Source organism: Rhineura floridana, chromosome 6 (assembly GCF_030035675.1).
Source record: "Rhineura floridana isolate rRhiFlo1 chromosome 6, rRhiFlo1.hap2, whole genome shotgun sequence".
Classification (NCBI taxonomy): Eukaryota; Metazoa; Chordata; class Lepidosauria; order Squamata; family Rhineuridae; genus Rhineura; species Rhineura floridana.
The window spans coordinates 68,597,269-68,610,727 of record NC_084485.1 but is presented as its reverse complement, the minus strand read 5'-3'; the positions used below and the strand labels follow the sequence as shown (position 1 = coordinate 68,610,727).

Sequence of the window (13,459 nt, the reverse complement as noted above, 5' to 3'; positions counted from 1 at the left end):
AGGGCCCAAAAGTGGTGTGTAAATGTTTCTATCAAAATTAATAAAAATAAGTAGCTGGAAAATGGCTGCAAATGCACATTTTGCGGACTGGTAGGAATGAGAGGGCAGGATAGAAACATGTGAATGCCAGAAACGGATCTGGGAGCTTTCTTTGCCAGATATATGGCCCAATTGTGCATTGGACCATTCCCATATTGCACAGCATCGTGTGTTGACTACTTTGAGTCAAACAAGCATCATCCATTAGCCGAAACAGAACTTTTGTCTCTGATGCAGCCTTGGAGCATTTGCTTTTCTACTGCATAGGTATATTCCTATAAAGAGAACGCATGCCCCATTCTCATGTACGCAGCAAGCATAACAGCAACAATGTAACTAAGTCGCCCGGAGCATCTGCATTATCTTCGTCTGAGTCACTAAGGCACAAGATCTATATTTCCCGATGGTGCTTGACAAATAGCTAAGGACACAGGCAGGAAACCTATTTCCAATAAGTGAATCATTCAGCACATTTTGAAATAGGAAGTTTATTTTCATGATCATGTTATAACCCAGCCATCTTGGCTGCTTCTGTTGATATTCTTGCTATCATTTTATATGTTGATCTTTCAAATGTTCTGGTGAACACTGAATTGTGGGACAAATAATGGTGATGCATTAGGTTGCACATTAACATCTGAGACTCCCTGATATCCTTTAACCAGGGCACACAGGGACATCCCTTGCTTGAATATTGAAGGTATCTATTGTGACTGCAGCTGCACCACCTGCGTCACACATGAGAGATGGATACCTGTTGGCTCCATATGGGGAAAGAGATGAAATATACCTCCCAGGTGGTCCCACACTGTCTCCAGATGTGTTCAGCCTAGACAGAATGTCTATCCCATTGAACTGGAGAGTAAAAAGGTCCTTGAGGTAACAACATTTCTTGTGCATGTGATTTAACTGCAGTTGTAGGACAGGTTTTGATGTTTGATAGTGTGTTTCCCTAGGTTACATAGTATGTAAGGAAAAGAAACTCCATTGTGCCTTTAACACATGGGGTATATTCTCTGCATGCAGTGGGTCACCCCTTGTGTGGTCCTTTCTATACACATGCCATTTTTGCACCTTTGATCAGCTCCAAGCAGCTTGGATTTAATCCCTCTACATGTAACTGAAAGCATAACTCTGCCTCCTCTTCCTTTCCCTTCCTATATTGTCACCCTGTGTCAAATTATAGGTAGAGACACACTTACCGTTCTGGCATTTCTAGTGCACCTCCACCTCTCTTTTCTGAAAACATGGGCACACGATGCTAGTCAAACCCTGCTCTTTTTTTTTACTGTAAAACCTGGTGGGAGCAGTTTGAGTGTAGTTTTTAAAAATTTGCTTGAAAGGGATTTCGCAACTGATTGGCAGATCAACTCGTTCCCTCTCCGGGTGTAGCCAATGGAAATGCTTCGCTATAGGCGACTAGTGTGCTTGCAGCATTAGACTATAAGCCCTATATCATAGCATCATAGAATAGTAGAGTTGGAAGGGGCCTATAAGGCCATCAAGTCCAACCCCCTGCAAAATGCAGGAATCCAAATCAAAGCATTCCCGACAAATGGCTGTCCAGCTGCCTCTTGAATGCCTCGTGTTGGAGAGCCCATTACCTCTCTAGGTAATTGGTTCCATTGTCGTATGGCTCTAACAGTTAGGAAGTTTTTCCTGAAGTCCAGTCAAAATCTGGCTTCCTGAAACTTGAGCCCATTATTCCGTGTCCTACACTCTGGGATGATTGAGAAGAGATCCCGGCCCTCCTCTATATGACAACCTTTCATGTACTTGAAGGGTGCTATCATATCTCCCCTCAGTCTTCTCTTCTCCAGGCTAAACATGCCCAGTTCTTTCAGTCTCTCCTCATAGGGCTTTGTTTCCAATCCCCTGATCATCCTTGTTGCCCTTCCCTGAACCTGTTCGTTTGTCTGCATCCTTCTTGAAGTGTGGAGACCAGAACTGGAGGCAGTATTCAAGGTGAGGCCTAACCAGTGCTGAATAAAGGGGGATTAGTACTTCACACAATTTGGAAACTATACTTCTGTTAATGCAGCCCAATATAGCATTTGCCTTTTTTGTAGCCACATCACACTGTTGGCTCATATTCAGCTTGTGATCAAAGACAATTCCAAGATCCTTCTCACATGGCATATTGCTGAGCCAAGTATCCTCCATCTTATAACTGTGCATTTGGTTTCTTTTTCCTAAGTGTAGAACTTTGCATTTATCCCTGTTGAATTTCATTCTGTTGTTTTCAGCCCAATGCTCCAGCCTATCAAGGTCCCTTTGAATTTTGTTTCTGCCTTCCATGGTATTAGCTGTGCCCCCCAATTTTGTATCATCTCCAAATTTGATAAGCATGCTCTGTATCTCCTCATCCATCGTTAATAAAAATGTTGAAGAGCACTGGGCCCAGGACAGAGCCCTTTGGTACCCCACTTGTTACTTCTGCCCAGGTAGAGAAGGAACCATTGATAAGCACTCTTTGAGTACGCTTCTGGAGCCAGCTGTGGATCCACCTGATAGTTGTTCCATCCAGCCCACATTTAGCTAGCTTGCTAATCAGAATATCATGGGGCACTTTGTCTAGGTAGGACTTGTCTTCTTGTCCTCTGGAGAAATTATTATTATACTCCCAGGTAAGGGTATGAGATTGCAGAGTTACTCTCTTTACATACCAGAATATGTTTTGTATTATTATTATTTAACCACAACCACAACAGTGATAATAATAATAATAATAATACAAAAATATTCTGGTGTGTTAAGAGAGTAATACTACAATCCTATACTTGGGAGCAAGTTCTATTGAATTAAGTGAGATTTACTTCTGAGAAGTCCTGTATTGTGCTGTAAGGCTGCAATCCTGTACACAAATTTACTTGGGAGTAAATCCCATTGAACTGAATGGAGTTTACTTCTGGGCAGACATACTTAGAACTGCTGTGTCATCAATTATTCTGATGCATGAAGCTGGTAAAGAGTGTAGTAGATATATATACTCCTTGTTAGGAACTAACCTTACCAACAGGCCACCAGTATGTTTCAAGAGAGATAAACTCTTTGCCTTATATGTGCCTCTATGAATAACAGCTATGTGTGTGGGGAAGCAATATACAGCAGCACACTAGGAAGAGACCTTTGTACATCTCTCCATCACCCCTCTTTTCCTCTCCGAATTCTTGGACACACATGCCAAGAAGAATGAGAGAAGCACACAGTCTATTTACAAACCATCAATTTTTTATTTATTTGCTTTATACAAACTTGCAACGTACAAATGCATTTATTTGTTTTGTTTTCCTTGTGTGAGATTTTGACCTTCTAAAGTAGCTACATCTAGAACGAATGCTGCTGGGAGGGGAATATTAAGCAAGCTGCTGCGGATTTAATTGCTGGAAAGATTATTCCATGGTTTGGTGTGAAGAACCCCAAGCCACTGACATACTGTTTTTAAATCACAGACTGCTAATTTTTTATATTGTCATAATCTAAGGTCACTTTTGTACAAGAGAAAGACATCAACATCACATTGCTTCTTTGATAGTTTTTAAACCTGTCTAACACTAGCAAAAATAAGTTCCAAATAATGTGCATAAATAATGTAGTTCTTCTTGGTTATAGGTGCTGATGGCATATGAAAGTGTTATTAGAAAGGGGGAAAACACTTAAAATAAAACCATTTAAAAACATGTTGCACAATACTGCAAAATTGTGATGCTAAATTCATTCTGTTGAGAGCTCACAGCTTGTGATCTCAAAATGCTTAAAGTGACATGAGCAATTGGTCACAGACTCTACTTAGCTATTAATTGAGCAAAGAGCTGGTGAGGGAAAGATGAGGGAGAACATTCCTTGACATTCTTCATGCCATTTTTAAAAGCTTCATCAGTGGCAGACAGAAGTGCAAGAATCCCTGGGAAGGCACAGCAGGAACTAAGACCCAGCATGTCCTTGATAGAAAAAAAAATGCAAGAGGCTGCAAAAAAGTGGTACAGTCCTAGCTTCACCGGCCCCCCATAACTTGAACATTGGTGGAATGGTTCCATTAACACACTGTACCCTTTCAAGGTGATTTCCACATCTTTCAAACAGGTGCACAAGTAGAAACACTACCTCAAGAAGTACAATAGGGAGGCTCTCCCTGATTTTAGGGAAGGTCAGTCCTGAGCAGACAATCCTTAAAGAGGCTAATTTGGCCTCTCTTCAGCTTTTGCTATCTAATGAGCTACCACCATTTAGAAAATGTCAAGGAAATCCAGCTGCTTTGCCACACAAAAACACATTCTAATGAAAAAAATGAGTGTTTAAAAAAGTGGCATTGACATGGAAATAAAAGAGCCACCTATATTGCAAAGATCCTAATGGGATAGCTGTGTACCAGCGAGATAATCTTTGTGGTCCCTGATATGCTACAGTCCTACTCATCTTCCTACAATGTACTTTCTGGGCCACAGCCACAGCAGGCTTACATTAACTTCACTTCACTTGTTACAAATGAGCCATACCCAACGGCATCAGTTGAGGACTGGGCCCCAACATACAAAAGCAACTGTCATACCCAACAAACAAGGAAATAAATGCATCACTCCTCTAAATTGACAGCTTTTCCTTTCTTTTTAAATAAATTTGCTTTTAATAAAAGCAGAAAATATATATATTTATTTAAATATGTCTTTTCATTTTTATTTTTAATTATTCTGATAAAACTGCCCAAAGTGACTCCATTTCAGTAACTCAGTGGCCCTGTGCACACAGAGAGAAAGCAAGCACAAAACAAAAGAGTACAGTGAGAGGAGGAAAACAAATATAGAGATATAGAGATAGCACACATGACTGTATAATTTCCATATAACATATATTAAGGCATGTAGAGGATAATGAAGGGACAGTTTGTTATGAGCTAACATGGGTGCTACTGCAGGAGCAGAACCAATGATTTTTATCATCACCAACATCTTCCTGGAATGTCACATGTATTGCTGAAGGAGAAAGAAGGAACAAAAACTGATTCCCTGGAGTGTTCTACATATTGCCAAAAATATCATTTAAATAATAAATCAGGATTCATCATTTCATTGGACAGGGAGGTGGAAATACTTCTGATTTAAGGGGTAGCCCACGATGAGTTTTCCATTGTGCTACGTGACAAAGATTTTGTTATTTGCCAAGAATTTACAATTCTGCTCAGTGTCTATTGAGGTGGATTCTCAGAAGTGTCGAGGCTTTGCTAAAATTAATGTGTGGGAAACAGAAGCTTCTAAAATTCACAGTGCAATCCTATAAGCGTATACTCAGAAGCAAGCCCCTGCTGCATGCACGGGGCTTGTTGTTATATGCCTTCAAGTCAATTATGACTTATGGTGACCCTATGAATCTTTCTGGATATATCCATAGGGTTTTCATGGTAAGAGGTATTCAGAGATGGTTTACCATTGCCTTCCTCTAAGCCTACGGCACCCGGTATTCCCAGGTGGTTTCCTATCCAAGTACTAACCAGGCATGACCCTGCTTAGCTTTCAAGATCAGGCATGTTCAGGGTAGTATGGTAATAAGCACTGGGGCTTATTACCAAGAAAGTGTGTTTAGGATTGAAGCCCAACACTCCTCCCATGAGGCTGCTACACCATCCCTGCTCTCTCCCCAGTCCCCCAGTCTAGCCTGTATAGATGAGCAGCAATCAGCAGCACTGGAATCAGCATAGTTGCCGCTTGGCCTGCTGCATCAGCTCCATCCCATAGACACAGTCTTACATTAGAGCTACATCAAAGGAGCCGGGGAAAACTAATTTTAGCAAAGACTGATCTTCCATTTCTTCTTTTGGAAAACTGAGTCACTTGGGAGATTCTGTAACTGTCTCTTCTTGGTTCATGAACAGGGCTCCAATCCCTAAGGCATGGAGAACCTGTGACTCTCCAGATGCTGCTGGATTATAGCTCCTATCATCACTGATTGTTGACCATGCTGGCTGGGGCTGATGGGAGCTGGAGTCCAACAACATCTGAAGAGTCACAGATTGTTCCCCATCCCTGCCTTGGGGCAAAACTAGACTTGATGATAGTAAGCCTATGTCTTGAAATGTAGGGCTGCCCAATCATGTATACACTGGGTTTCCCCCCCCCCAATTTTAAGCACTAAATCAGGCATGGGGAACCTTTGGCCCTCCAGATGTTGCAGAACTACAATTCCCATCACCCCTGACTATTGGCCATGCTTGCTGGGGCTGATCGGAGTTGTAGGTCAACAACATCTGGAAGGCTAAAGATTCCTGACACCTGCACTAAATGATGCATATGGTGAGGAAAGCCAAATACTCCCCTGCACTTCAGTTTACCCTCCCTGCATCACTTTTCTCTCAATAAGTGAGTATGGTAGGAAAAAAAGTGCTGTGCGGAGGTCATGGGAAAGGTTCTCAGCTCCCCTTACCTGCATGGTTCTTTTACTCTTTAAATTGGGATTCCCAACCCAGCTGGTTTTATATGAGATTAAGGCAGACCCACATTTAAACAGATGGACATGCTGCTTTCACATTAAGCCTTTAGTACAGGATAGCCATATACACTTGCTTGCCATCTACTGATTTAACCACATATGTTGGATACTAAACTTGCTGCTGATTGGCCCCAGGTAAAGAATGAAACTGCAAAGCAGAGTTTCATATTATCTAAGACAGCTCACTTAACTGCTTTGGAAACTGAAAAGGTGGTGATTTACAACAAAGTTCATGATGACTTCCAAAATCAGTCTTTACCATCTTAAACCAAAACCAGGTCAACCTTTCATACAACTGTAACACTGCAAGGAGCCTCACTTAAATAAGAATATTTGGAATAGTGTTCAAATTATGAGGAACACAAGGCCTTAGTGAATTCCACAATCCCTACCTCTGTCTTTAATTCTTGGCCAAAACATCCTCCCCCCACTCTTTCTGTAATAGTTAAGAGGGCCATCATCTGAGAGATGGGAGATCAGTCCACCTTGTAGCTTGAGTTAGCTTGGGAAGAGGGAAACCAACTCAGGTTCATTCAGTCTCAATCAGCCTTGAGCACATGGCTTTAGAACTGCAGATTTTAAAAACTGAAGCAGTATTATTCTAATCAATATTCCTGTTTTGATGTATAATTGAATAACACTGATACCTTTATGGGCATGCTTGTGTCAAAACCAAGCCCGGAATTAAGTTGCTAGCTTCTTTTGTAAATGTATGTGCATTTCAAAATAACTAAATTGCCACTTAGAAGTTGAATCACTGTCTAAAATGCCAACCTTTCATGAAAAAACAAGCAGAACATTGGATGGATGAGAATCCAGCTCTTTTAAACAAATTGGCCATGACACCATCTGAAAATCCAGCTCAAGGGAATTAAAAAGAAAAGCCAGCTGTGCTTTTTGTTGTGGCCTATAGGTAGAACAATTTTAGTTACTTCCAAAAACATGTAATATAAGACAGAATTAAGGAACCAGTTTGGGAAGACTTTGTCCAGCTTGACCTTATATTTGGTATGGCCTATGAAGCAATTTCATGTGCCCCATGGTGCCCTACTATATTTTGATGGTAAAACCTGTGGCCCACAGGCTCTAAGTATGTCAAAATTGTTTTCAAAAGGTGTAATGTGAGACGGACTACACTGTAACATTAACATCTCTCTGGGGTTTCTATGCAATGCCCTATCCATGCCTGAGTTCTATGCTGCAGAAGCCCTTATTGCAAGTTGGTGACAGCTTTAATGCACATCTTGACTACTAGTAAAAGGATCCAGGTTGTGTGTCAAAATATATTTCCAGTCCATGGATCATTGTCTGGAGAAGAAAGTGTCCCCCGAGAACACAGACGTTAACTACCCCTGCCCTAAATCATATTCAGACAGGCCTCACCATGTATAAGTACCCTCTCAGGGTGGAAAAAAGATCCAAAACAGACCCTCATTCTAGTAATTTTGCTGGTTCAGTATGGGGCAAGCCAATCGGGTCAGCGCTATATGAATAAGTCGAGGGGGGGGGGCTCTCTTGGTATTTGCATGAAAATGAGTAAATTTCCAAAGTCCTCTTTCTGTGCCTACCTTCTGGACAACCTTCATTATGAATTAATTCTTTCCTCAAACTATTGAGAAACTAACGAGGGCTCATCTGTGAGAAGAACTGGCTTATTTGAAATGGTATGAGACTGGAGCAGGTGTGACAGTGGTCCTGCGCACTTGATATAGCAGCTTAGTTGCTCTGAAAGGTCTTGGCAATGATTATCATGCAGCTATAGCCTTAACAGAGGAGACTGATGAAATATGTTTATGTGTGTGATTTAAGAGGCCTTGCCTCATCCTCCCCACCAGTAGCCAGGAGAGGTTGGCTCCATATGGACCAAAGAGACTGACCCATGGTCCATCTAGTCTAGTTTAGGCCAATATTCCATCTAGTCCACTATCCTGTTTTCATCAGCAGCACTGACTGCTTTAAGGGATAGCACAAACAATTTAAGTGCATGGTGAACACAGTGATCTATCCAGCACACAATGTTCTTCCTGGCCCTGTTACTTAGATTTATGCCCTGGAGAAGTCAGTAGAAAGATGCTCAATGGCACCATCCAGAATTGGCTGTGATATGAGAAGAAATGCCACCTACCCAGTCCTCATTTCGTTTTGTGTGTGTCTACAGGCAAAGAAAGCCTCGCTGGATCACAGAAAGCATTAAAGCTTCACCTAGTGGCTAATCCCAGCCAACTAAGCTTTTCCAACTTCACCCCTCTCCATTATATCTTTCAGCCACACCCCTGCGACATGCCCACATACATTGAGTGCACCTTCTGTTACATCCAACCAGTAAGCTTGGGAAAGGAGAAAACCCCAGCCTATCACAGCCACAGCCACATCCCTGCAACTGGGCAGATTCCAAAGCCTCTTTGGGTCCCCACACTGGCAGTCTTCTGTTTTCTTCACCTGCCACCTCTGCAAAGGTCTGTCCATTCATGTTTCCTCGTCCCTGTTCCTTTGCCTGTGAAGGGTCATGAGCATAAAGAGAGAAGCGTGGCCGTGTGTGGGTTGCTTAGCTCCAAAGGCTACAGATGCTAAAGCCATTGTGGTTGGCAGAGAAGAGACCAAAAGACGTGTGTGTGTGTGTGTGTGTGTGTGTGTGTGTGTGTGAGAGAGAGAGAGAGAGAGAGAGAGAGAGAGAGAGAGAGAGAGAGAGAAGAAGAAGAAGAAGAAGAAGAAGAAGAAGAAGAAGAAGAAGAAGAAGAAGAAGAAGAAGAAGAAGAAGAATTTAGTGCTCACTTCAGTGGAGGGTTACAAACTCCCTGGCTGCAGTGACTAAACCATTCTTCGCACAGCCTCCCTTCCCTGATGCCCTTCTCAAAACAGAGCTCCAAGAGATGGTTTATGTTAGTGTGGGAAGCTTCACTTCCCCCTGCTGTCACCAGTATCCCTCTTCCTGTTCAGTGCTGCCTCTATGCCAAGATACAGCTGATCTTTAGCTGCCGGCCCTTTGCTTTGGGAGTCTACTGCACCTGACGCAGAGGACTCATCTTGCAAGGAAGAAACAGCTCCCATGCGCTGCCTCCGCCACTGATTTTAAAGGGCTGGTCTGGGTGATGCGTTCAGACCATGGCAGCAGATGGAAACTGGGGAAAAGGTGAGTGCCATCTCCAATCTCCTTCGGTGGCAGCTTTTCCTTTCCGACTGTTTCTTCAGCTTGACCGAAGGAGGGGGGGTGTCGAGAGAACCCTAACAATGACCACGCACACTGTTCGGTGGCTGTGTTGGGCTGCAGACACCGCGGGTTAAAATGTAGCTCCGTGGAACTTCACAGCAGCCAGGGCCTGTGCTGCAAAGAGGAGAGAGAAGAAGACAGTCAGTGACAGTCAGTGGAGCCTAAAGCTGTGGGCCTGCTGCCGCATAGGCCTTTGACATTTCCCTCATAGCAGGCTTGCAGGATATACTTGCAGGATATTTGAGAGGCCTGCCTTAGAGGAATGCCACAGAGAGAGATTTCACTGACATTGAGTGCTTTATCTTTTGGCACAAGGCACTTGTGAGGCGTCCTTCCCTGGCTCTCCCTGTCAGGTTCCTACCTGCTCGTGGTTACTGCCTGTCTCTAGGCACCACCAGGGACTCCACCAGTCCGGACCGCTCTCTCTTATGATTTCTCTCCCCGCTCTAGCACAGATCTCAACAAATCCCCCTGCTAGGCAACCACCAGTAACGTCCCAATACTAGTATTCCCAGAGTGAATACTAGTATTCCCCCCCCTTAAACAACTGCAGAGTATTATTCCTGTTCCAGGATTTATACGTCGCGTTAACAAATAAAAGTCTCTACGGGGAAAATGTCTTTCTTTGTTCCTCTGTCTGGTCACGTCACTGCAGTCCCAGCCACTTGCCTGGAAAGTCCATCGGCCAGTACATTGTCCTTGCCTTTGATGAACTGGAAGTCCACTTGATAGTCCTGTAGGGCCCAGGACCACCTCTGCAGCACAGTGTTATGGTTTTTCATAGTCTGCAACCATAACAAGGCCCGATGATCCGTAGTCACTGTGAATCTTTGTCCCCACACGTATGGGCGCAACTTGTTCAGTCCCCACACGACCGCTAGGCACTCCTTCTGGACCGACGAATAGTTTTTCTCCCTCGGCGTCAGCTTGCGACTCAGGTACGCCACTGGATGTCTGGTGCCTTCTCTCTCCTGCAGCAAGACGACTCCCAGCGCGAGGTCCGACGCATCTGTAGCCACGATGAATGGTTTCTCATAGTCTGGTGCTATTAATATGGGTCCTTGGCACAAGGCTTGCTTCAGCAGATCAAAAGCCTTCTGACATTCATCCGTCCATACCGCACGCTCAGAACACTTCTTCTTGGTCAATTCATGCAAGGGGGTTGCTATTTCCCCAAAATTTCTCACAAACTTCCTATAAAAACCAGCCACACCCAGAAATGCCCTTACATGTTTTTTGGTTAAGGGGATCGGCCACGCTTGTATTGCCTCCACCTTGCTCCATAAGGGGGTGATTTTCCCACTCCCCACCTTATGTCCTAAATAGATTACTTCCTTTAGTCCAAACTGGCATTTCTTAGCTTTTATTGTGAGGCCTGCTTTTCTTAAGGCCTCCAATACTGTTGTCAGGTGTTGGACATGCTCAGGCACCGACTTGCTAAAAATGGCCATGTCATCGATATAGGCCACTGCAAAATCTGACATGCCTCGCAACACAGTATCGATTAGCCTCTGAAATGAACTTGGTGAGTTCCTTAGTCCCATGGGTAAGGTCACAAACTCATATAACCCATCTGGTGTACTGAAGGCAGTTTTGGCTCTGGATTGCTCGTCTAGTTCCATTTGCCAAAATCCTTTACAGAGATCTAGTGTAGAGATAATGGTTGCTGCCCCCAATAACTCTAACATAGCGTCTACCCTAGGCATAGGATACGCATCTGGGACAGTAATTTTATTGATTAGCCGATAATCAATGCAAAATCTTGTCGTTCCATCTTTTTTCGGAACCAGGACAATACTTGAGGCCCAGGGACTGATGGATTCCCTGATCACTCCTAATTCCAGCATATCTTCCACCTCCTTTTTGATCTCATTCAAAACTTTCCCATTCGCACGGTACGGAACAGATCTGATTGGGGCATGATCTCCAGTATCAATGGAATGTATAACTATACTGGTTCGGCCAGGTTTGTTGCTAAAGAGATTCCTATAGGTTTTCAAAACTCTCAGAATCTCTTCTTTTACTTCCTCCTCTACCTCCTCTGACCATTCCACTTGATCTACCCCTCCTTTGTCTTTGCTTTCCTGTACCAAATCTGGAAGTTCAGGCCCACTTCCCTCAGGGAATAAGGTAACTTGCAACACCTGTGCATCCCTGGTATGGTAAGGCTTCAACATATTTACATGAACCACTTTGCTTTTGTTTAATTGGTCTGTGGTGATTACATATGTCACTGTGTCAAGCCTTTCTCTGATGGTATATGGTCCTTCCCAGTTAGCCTGTAATTTGTCATGTTTCCTAGGTATGAACGCCATAACCATATCTCCCACATTATACACACGTTCTCTGGCTGTTCTGTCATACCAGTAACTTTGCTTCTGCTGAGCTTGACTCAAATTCTCTTTCACCACTTCCATCATTTGTTTCACTGGTTCACATTCATCCTTTCTCTCAGCAGGCATCCACAGTCTATATAAAATCCCATTCTCACACATAACTTGATTCCTCAGTTTGTCAGTGAAAGGAATCTGTTGGGTCAGGGCTTGTTCCTTTACCTGCTTCAAACTGATATCTTTATGCAGCTCTTCCCTGAATTGCTCTGCTTCTTCCCCAGAGACCACTTGATACAGTTTGTCTTCTTCAGCAGGCCTGCTAGTGGTTGCTATGGTGACCTGAGGCTGGTTAACAGATTCCACCCTGTTTGTTTCAGCCCCCCTTAATATGGCTTCTTTTTCTCTGCCAATTTGCTGTCTGGTCACTACATAGATCTTTCCTTGGGCGCCCATTACATCCCTTCCCAGTATTACTGGTTCTTGTTGCTGGGCATTAATGCCTACTTTATATCGGCCTTCTCGGCCTCTCCAAGTCATTTCCACAAGGGCCACAGGCAAACTTTCTGGTTGACCCCTCACTCCTTGGATAGTCACTGTTTTCTGAGGTAATATTTCTTCAGATTTTATTAAATCTGGCCTCAGTAACGTCTGAGCGGCACCAGTGTCAAGCAATGCCCAATAATTTGCCCCTTGTACACTCACTTCCTCTCTCAGACTTGAATCAAGGTCTGTTACTTCTGTCCAGTTTATCTGGCAAAACTGAACCTTTTTCGCTGTTTCTAAAGCCTTGGGCTCTGTTTTCACTGCCCTTGTCTGAGCAGGATTACTAATGGGGTTGGCAACCTCACATTGAAAACGTAGGTGCCCTGGTCTACCACATTTGTAGCATAATTTCTCCTCACTTTTAGGGTACACAGATCCACTCTGGGGTGTCCTGTGCCCTTCAGATTTTAATGGAGGACTCACTCGCTGTGGTACCACATCCCTTCTGCCAGCACTATATGGTCTGGGTTTAAACTCTCTTGATGTTTTCCCCACCCAGCCAGTTCTATTAGAGGCGAAGTGATCCGCCATCTCTGCAGCCTCCTGCACAGATGTAGGGGAACGGTCTTTGACCAGGAGCCTTATTTCTGGTGGTAACTGATGGTATAATTGATCCAGTATCATGAGGCTTTTCACCTCTTCCACTGACTGAGCTTTGGCACTACTCATCCACTTTCCAAATATATCCATCAACTTTGCTCCCAGTTCCACAAAAGACCTCCCTGTCTGTATCTGGCAATTTCTGAAAAGCTTTCTAAAATAATCAGGCCCCAGTCTGAATCTTTTAAACACTGCTTCTTTGGATTCAGCATAGGTGACGGGCCTGTCTGAGGGGAAATATTGGTATACCTCAGCC

The 13,459-nt window shown here is 43.6% G+C and overlaps 1 protein-coding gene across 2 annotated transcripts in view; it reads right to left on the bottom strand.

Annotated features, from left to right (window-relative positions):
- Positions 1-3,252: 3,252 nt before the first annotated feature.
- Positions 3,253-13,459, bottom strand: part of PLEKHA6 (pleckstrin homology domain containing A6) — a 283,503-nt gene continuing 273,296 nt past the window's right edge. For both annotated transcript variants that reach the window (XM_061632214.1, XM_061632215.1), the window contains one exon: positions 3,253-9,841. The gene's annotated coding sequence lies outside the window, so the exon portion shown is untranslated. The remainder of the gene's footprint in view (positions 9,842-13,459) is intronic.